Here is an 8,479-nt window from a genome sequence, read left to right as displayed (position 1 = left end):
ACTCTATCCACTGAGCCAAACAGGCTAATGAATTTGAATAATTTATTTGAATTACATTTGGATTTCTAGCAAATATTTGCTCACAAAGATAGGCTGTTTGCTTCCAATAGGAAAATTGGGCAGTCTTTAATTTTTGAATGTGTGTTGTCTTCCAGATATGTGAAAAATAGTTGTTTGAACTTAGAACAGTGGTTCTCATCCTGTGGGTCGCGACCCCTTTGGCGTTTGAACGACCCTTTCACAGTGGCTAACCTAACACATCCTGCATATCAGATATTTACATTACAATCCACAACAGTAGCAACATTACAATTATGAAGTAGCAAAGAAAATAATTTTATGGTTGGGTCACAACCTGAGGAACTGTATTTAAAGGGCCTGTATTTAAAGGGCCAAAAGGTTGAGAACCATTGTGTTAGAGGAAATATAAGAAGTTTATTATTGATAAAATGGCAATGTTTCAAAGGGCTTTTGTTTGTCTAGTTAGAAAAATAAATGTAATTTGCAGGTTGATCATTTTGGGCTTGCAGAAAAAACTTTGAGTATTACTATAAACAAGAAAAAACTATACAATAAATTAGGAGTATGTCTTCACCCCATTTTAGGAAAGCAAATCTGCAGCACAAAGATCTCAAAAACTCTATTAAGATCAGAAACAGAACTGAAAACAGTGATCTAGCTATCAAAGTCATAATGTCCCTTTTGTGTCTCTCCGGTTTTGTTTTTTTGTTGTTGTTTTTTTTCCCAAGACAAACACTGATCTAAACAACTTCTGTAATCAGTGATGTGTATAATGGAAAAACCCTCTTTGAAAGCCTTGCCATGTATAGGCTATATTAAAATATATTAAAAGAAATGGGACCTGATAAGATTCCACTTTAAAAACAAATGCCCAGGAAGCACACGAAAAAAGGAAAGGCTTAAATCATACCCGGATGGCCACTGCTAACTCTAGCATTGGACAAAAATATTTTTAAATTTTAAGATAATACTTCCAAATACCTGAATTTTAGTGTCCTCCTGTTGATCTGTCATTTCACAAGAAAATCTAGCTACCAAAAGCCAGTTCTAAAATATATATTCTCATTTTTCCTTGGAATGAGATAAGATCTTCATTAAAAGATGTAGAATTTACAAGTTTGTCTTGAATTTAACAAAAATCCTCACCTTTTCCATGTTAGGAAGACATCATCAATTTTATCGGTTTACAGAAAGAAGAAATGCTATCTTATAATTGAAACTTTCTTCAGAAATGTCAGTGCAAGGAGACTTAGGGGTAAAATTTAAATTCTTAGAAACAATGAAACATAATTTTCATTCACAACAAAAAATATAAAATTTGTACTACCTACCACAACTCTAGTTTACAGAATGCTTCTTCCAATCCTCAAACAGAGAGCTACATTCTGAGGATTAAAGATTATTTCCCAGAATGACCACTCCCACAGGAATGTGGAGATACAGGTTAGGCAGCCATCAGGAAGCTGGCTCTTTCTGCACATTGTTTAGCAGCCAAAAAGGATGCCAAGCTTCTGAAAAAGCAGCCAAAACAGATCCTTTTTATGATGTGATAGCATTTTGTTCAAAAAACTGTTCTCTTCTTTACAGGCAATGTCTCAGAGAGATAGGGGGTTCTAATCAATAAACCAGCTCCTGGCTGTGTATTTCACTCTCGGAAAGTAAAATCAGTCACTGAGAGTTCTGGAAACAACATGATCAAAGGCTGTAAAGAACTTTCATTTGTTGGCACCTTTTATTCCTGAATCTTTCTGCGATGAAACTTTAAAGCCAAGATCCCTATTCTTAGAATCACAACACCCCTAAGGTTGCCAAGAGTTTTGCTAGTCTATTTTCCTAAGGTACTTTTTTTTTTCCATGATTCTCATCAACAGCAACCTCTCCAATGTCTTGAAATAGATTTTAAACTTTGTGAGTCTTTCCTGTGTAATTCAGGTTCAAAATGTTTGTTCCTCTATAGGAATAAGTCTTGCATAATCACTTTTATTGTTCCTGGCCACATTTCTTGGTTTAAGACACTTTGTAACAGGAAAAGACACAATGGCACATAAACTAACATAACTTAATGTAGCAAACACCAAGAAGCAAAGATTAAAAGCCTATCCTTCAAGCACAGGTTACATAAGCAACAATAAATTAATGTTTCCACAAATATGATATTCCGATCATGTGAAATAATGTAGAAAATGTGTTTTTAACTGCATTGAAGATGTTTTTTACATGTGCTAATTAAGCCCATATCTAGTCAAAGACAGGAATTGGGTTCCTGACACCAAGCAACCATTTGACATTTAAAGATAAAATCCTTGAGAGAGCCTCTCAGCCAAGAAGTTGGGTAGGCAGTGACATATCACTACCACCATCATCTTTGTTGCTATCATTATCACTATCAGCATCAAATATTCATGGCTTTGCTCTGCTGGAATACCCAATATATCCCAGAGGGTATACTAAATGGTAAATGTTTCCCATATGGTATCTCTCCTACTTTGAAATATACAAAATTTGTAATTTTTACATATGATTTGAAAAGAAATTTTTAATACAGTGAGACCATGTTTAATTTTAAGTATAGAAATATGAAATCTATGAAAGTTTGAAAAGCAGGTTCTCTGCACTATTTCATCTAACAACTTTTTATTCCTATTTAATAGAAATATGAGAGGACATTCTAAGTACTTCGGGAAAGAAAGCGTTTTCAAGTACTTATATCTATAATTTTATTAACTTGCCTATTTATTCACGCTGTTTAAGAATGTGCTGTATTTGATTAGTCCATCTGAAATGCGTGCTCAAAAGTAATTTACAGTATTTCTTTAATTTTCTGAAATTTATATATATTTCCCCACTATATGTTAGTGATAATGTCATGATTTGATTATATACTATCTAGATTAGAAGCTTTCTTTGACATATTCTCCCATTTATAACTATCATAGACAATAAATTGGATTGAAGGCAACTCAGTTCTTTCACAAAGCAGTGTGTTTGCAGCATCCTGAGCCCTTGCTTCTTTTTCAAATAAATGGACTAGCAGCCTCTCCTTCAAAGGCCAAAAGTCAACATAAGTCCACCATGCCTCTTCACCAAACTGAAGAAGAAATATATTTTATAATTTTCATGAGGGGAGAAAAGACATGAAAAGGCTACAATGCCAACGTTGGTTGCAGTGGAGGGGGCATATATCATGATCACAGACAGCACAATATTCTAAACTCCTCCTGGCTACCAGCTTGAGGGTGGCTGGGAGTGGGGTGGTAGTGTGAGGACAAGAAGAACTCACACAGACCACCCACTATCATGTGAATGATATTACTCAACATCTTAGAAGACTTGCAATTTAATTAGATGCCACTAGTATTTTCCAGTAATTTTTACATATTTGTCAGTAAACATATGACAGTCACCTACTATTTCACAAGCTACAAATAAAAAATTTAGGTGAATATAACAGTCTACCTCAAAATTACTCCCAGAGAAATAAGTCAATTTCAAGAGTTCAATTCCTAGAAGACATGTTTTAACTAAACCCAATATTCAAAACAGCAGTTAAAGACTTTAGAATTGAATAAACAAGATGGCTGCCTCCTGGTCACTTTAAAGCTTGCCCTATGTTACTATTTTATGTTCATGAAATCAATTTAATAGGTGCCAAAAATAATTATACATGTATATATGTCCCTGGCTTTCAAAGAGTTTAGAGGATGTACATACATCTTTTATATGCCCTGATACAATACCTCTGAAAAGAGATACATTTTCTTAATTTTCTCCTTTTTAGTTAGCAATTCCTTTAAAGATTCATGACTCAGTTCTGGCCAGGTGGCTCAGTTGGTTGTGGGTTCAATTCCTGGTCAGGGCACATATCTAAGTCATGGGTTCTATGCCTATTTGCGGCATATACGGGAAGCAACCAATCAATTTTCTCTCTCTGTCTCTCTCCCTAACATATCCTCGGGTAAGGATTAAAAAAAATAAATAAATAAAATATAAAAAGTCATGACTCAACATTAGGGAATATGTCTTAAAATGCGGTAATATTAAAGTAGATGTGTTGGGGAAAAAAGGAGACATATGTAAAACTTTAGACAATACAAAAATAAATAAAGTAGATGTGAGCTATCAACATAACCTGTAAAAATTCTGAGTTTATTTGAGCCACACTGATTAACAATTGCCAGGAAGCAAAAGTTCAATGGACTGAGAAAATGCTTCAAAGTATGGCAGTTTTGCACCTTATTTAAATACCAGAGGCCTGGTGCATGGATTCGTGGTGGGGTCCCTTGGCCTGACCTGTGAAGATTGCTGAATCTGGCTCTCTGACATCCCCCGGGGGGTCCTGGATTAAGAGAGGATGCAGGCCAGGCCGAGGGACCCCACTGGGGCTGGGGAGGGACTGGAAGAGGGCTCCAGGGTGTATCTAGCCCAGGAGTGGGCAAACCTTTTGACTCGAGGGCCACAATGGGTTCTAAAACTGGACCAGAGGGCCAGAACAAAAGCATGGATGGAGTGTTTGTGTGAACTAATATAAATTCAAAGTAAACATCATTACATAAAAGCGTACGGTCTTTTTTTTCAATAGTTTTATTCATTTCAAACTGGCCGGATCCAGCCCGCGAGCCGTAGTTTGGTCTAGTCCATCTTGCCCAGTCCCAATCAGCTGGACCCCAGAGCAAGTTAACCTACAGGTTGGAGCATCTGACCCCTGGTGGTCAGTGTGCATCATAGCGACTGGTCAAACGGTCAAATGGTTGGACACTTAGCATATTAGACTTTTATTATATAGGGCTAGAAGCCCGGTGCACAAAAGTTTGTGCACTGGCGGGGGGAGGGTCCCTCAGCCCAACCTCCGCCCTCTCACAGTCTGGGATCCCTCAGGAGATAACCATCTGCTGGCTTAGGCCTGCTCCCCTGGTGGCAGATGGCATGCCCAATCCCGCAGTGTCTGCTCCGCCTCCCCCAGTTGCAGATGGCAGGCCCAGATCTAGAACTGGGCTGGTGGCAGCTCAGATAGTGCAGCTGCCTGCCCCGCCTGCCCCGCCTCACACACTACAGGCCCGGATCCCCCACTGGGGCAGGCCGGCGGCTCAGGATCGTGCTGCCACCCGTGCCGCCCACCCAGCACTGCACACCGCAGGCCAGGATCTCGCATTGGGGTGGCCAGCAGCTGGGGATCATGCTGCTGCCAGCCCCAGGCGGGGCGGTACAGTGGGATTTGCCTTCAGTATGCAAATTAGCTGCCATCTTTGTTGGCGGTTAATTTGCAAATCATGCTAATTAGCCGATGGGAGACGTAGTGAAGGTATGGTCAATTACCATGTTTGTCTATTATTAGATAGGATTACAATCAGAGGAGACATAAGAGGTTATATAAAATCCACTGGTGATAGATTAAAGAGGCTGGAGAAAGCAAAGCAAAACTTGGAAACCTCTGGGACTGGATAAAAATAAAAGGAATAAACACATATTTCTTTTACACAGGATAGTTAAAAGTTAACAACTAACATGATAACAATAATAATGAGGAGTTCTGTGGTCTCTGCACTGGTGGAAAATTGTGCCCCGAGAGGTCTGAAAAAGGAAATTACCTTGACATTCCAAAGGTATATTATCATTGATGCAAAAAGACAACAGACAGGCTCATTAAGGTAAAGACTGACCTTTGTGAAGGAAGACACTGGCCTAGCACTGACTACCCACCATGACTCATTTGTAGCTAAGAAGTTATAATTTCAGACCATCCTGTGCCATTATTTCAGGTCTGAGTTTGTAAGGCCCACCCTGCTGGCCTCCTCTGAGCTTGTCAGTCTTAGTATGTGGCCCGTTTTTTGTCCATGGAGTAAAGAAAAACAAAACAAAATACAAATGACCTATATAAGTGAGAGAAAAGATAGAGGCAAATAAGAAATTAAACAATTACGGACAGAAAATAACATTTAAAGAGTTGGATGCTTTAAGGTCCCATTGGTAGGGGCAAAAACAGAATATTATGGGCTAGCTTTGGTTATGGGGAATATTAATCATGCTCTGTTAATCATTATTGCCTTGTGTTATTAAAGAAAGGACATTCTGGCCTGGATGGGAGTTGTATGTCCCCAGGACCTGGGAGTCAACCTTGGACCTGGGAATCAACCTTGGAACCATTCTCATTCAAGAACTGCCTATTATCATGGAAAAATTAACAACCATGTTGCCCATGCCTGTGATCCCTACTTCCCCATGTAATCCTTGTCCTACCCTATATAAGCAGCTGGTTTATGAGGGGCCCTTCTGCTCTCCCATACTGCCGGCAGTATTGGAATAAACGCTCATATATGATTCAACCCTGTTTCTGCTTAATTGGCTAAGTAGTGACAGGCAGCACGGACTCATTGATTGTCTGGTTACACCTTTACTTCTTTATCACTTTCAATTACCCAGGAATTCCTCATAAAACTCTGTTTACTATATACCTACCATACATCTCCTCTTCAGCCATCATCAGTTTCGACTTTTCTCTGTTCTTGCCCTAAAGAATCTGAGAACCATATTCCAATATGTTCTTTCTACCATTCTACCTGAACTAGGCTCAACATTAAAATCATACCGGAACCAATTTTATTAATGTTTTTAAACCATAATATAAATTTTGAAATTAGATTACCTATTGTTTGTAGAATTTTATACTTTCTATTATCCCAGAAGAAAAATGTCATTTATACCCAAAAGTTTATCAGTGCAAATGGACTTAATGCAAAGCTAAATCTATTTACGAACATGCAGAACTGTTAGAGGTGAAAATGTCACAGCAAAATGGGAACAGGTAAATAAAGTAAGAGATCAATATTCCTTTGGGATATTTCCCCTATACAAATTGGGATTAGAGGACAGATGTTTTAGGGAAATGGTGAACCAAAATCTATAGACACCACTGTGCCAGCTCCATCAGGCAATTCCAAGGTAATTAACATTCTGCTATAGTCGAAATAGGTTCTTATGCAAGAAAACGCAAACTAGTTTCTAGTTAGATAAACCAGAAACCAGGAGAAATGAAAGTTCAATATGTAAACTTCTAGATTATCCTAATAGGGTCTTCTTTAAGAAGAAAAAGAAACCCTAAAAAATATGAACAATAAAATGGCAATAAATATATTTATCAGCAACTGAATCTAAAAATCAAAATAAATGAACAAGCAAAACTTATAGATACAGAGAACATTTTGATGGCTGCTAGATGGGAAGAGGTTGGAAAGATGGGTGAAAAGGGTGAAGGGATTAAGAAGTACAAACTGGTCCTAACCAATTTGGCTCAGTGGATAGAGCGTCAGCCTGCAGACAGAAGGATCCCAGGTTCGATTCCGGTCAGGGGCATGTACCTTGGTTGCAGGCACATTCCCAGTGCGGGGTGTGCAGGAGGCAGCTGATCAATGTTTCTCTCTCATCGTTGTTTCTAACTCTCTATCCCTCTCCCTTCCTCTCTGTAAAAAATCAATAAAATATATTAAAAAAAAAAGTACAAACTGGTTGTTACAGCTAATAACTATGTATGGTGTCAGATAGGTCAGGTTTATTGGGATGAAAACTTAGTAAGTTATGTGGGTGTACAACTGAAACTAATATAATATTATATGTCAACTGTAATTGAAAAATAAATTATTAAAAATATATGAGTAAATAAATAAAAGTATAGGCTTTTGATATTTAAAAAATAAATTTGGGGGCATAAAAACATGTTAAGTGGAAATTATTGCAAAACATTATGTACAACGTGACACTAATATTGTTTTTAAAGCACTAAACAATAGCACATGTTATTTATGGAAACATACATGCTATGTGGAAAAACTACGAAATATATTTGGGAATAATACACACCAAGTAAGTTAGCATTTACCTTTGGGGAAGGAAGAAGATGGGTAGATTAAGGGCAGAATCTTGCCTCTACCTGATATTTGATTTCATTGAAAGGGTGAGAGGAAGAGAACAAGTCTTCAGTTAAATAGTGATACACTTTTATACTCAGACCTGCCAATTTTATTCCTACTTTAAAGTAAAATTAGCTTTATTTGATTATACAAAAATTAGTGATCCATAATCTATAAAAAAGACTGGGTACAAGTTATACCTTGATAAAGTTGATTTAATAAAAACTAGAGGGAAGTCCTACGACTAGGAGGAAAGAGTAACGCATACGGACACTCAGAGGAGGCGCAGTGCTGAAGTCAAATTCTGAGGTGCGGAGTGCGCGGAGCAGGCTGGTGGTGCAGAGGGCGCGGTTGTTGTTTTCAATCGGGAGGGAGTCGCAGACTCTGAGCTCCAGATCTGGGCGAGTCTTTAGGGGCACAGACTCAAATGGGAGAAGCGGGACTGTCTGGCTTCGGTCAGAGCGAGTGCAGCTTTCTCTCCGAGGTTTGCAGCGGTTGCTGGGACTCAGAGAGGCAGAGCCCCTGGGGACAGGACTGAGAGCCGCCATAACTGCTCA

At 38.4% G+C, this 8,479-nt stretch overlaps 1 protein-coding gene and 1 pseudogene across 4 annotated transcripts in view; one reads left to right on the top strand and one right to left on the bottom strand.

Annotated features, from left to right (window-relative positions):
- Positions 1-8,479, bottom strand: part of LRCH1 (leucine-rich repeats and calponin homology (CH) domain containing 1) — a 259,641-nt gene that overhangs the window by 132,433 nt on the left and 118,729 nt on the right. The window lies entirely within an intron of this gene.
- The window catches only part of LOC107184741, a 7,671-nt pseudogene continuing 4,494 nt past the window's right edge, over positions 5,303-8,479 (top strand).

The sequence above is a fragment of the Myotis davidii genome, unplaced genomic scaffold (genome assembly GCF_000327345.1).
Source record: "Myotis davidii unplaced genomic scaffold, ASM32734v1 scaffold888, whole genome shotgun sequence".
NCBI classification, from domain to species: Eukaryota; Metazoa; Chordata; class Mammalia; order Chiroptera; family Vespertilionidae; genus Myotis; species Myotis davidii.
This window is presented reverse-complemented; position numbering and strand designations above follow the sequence as displayed.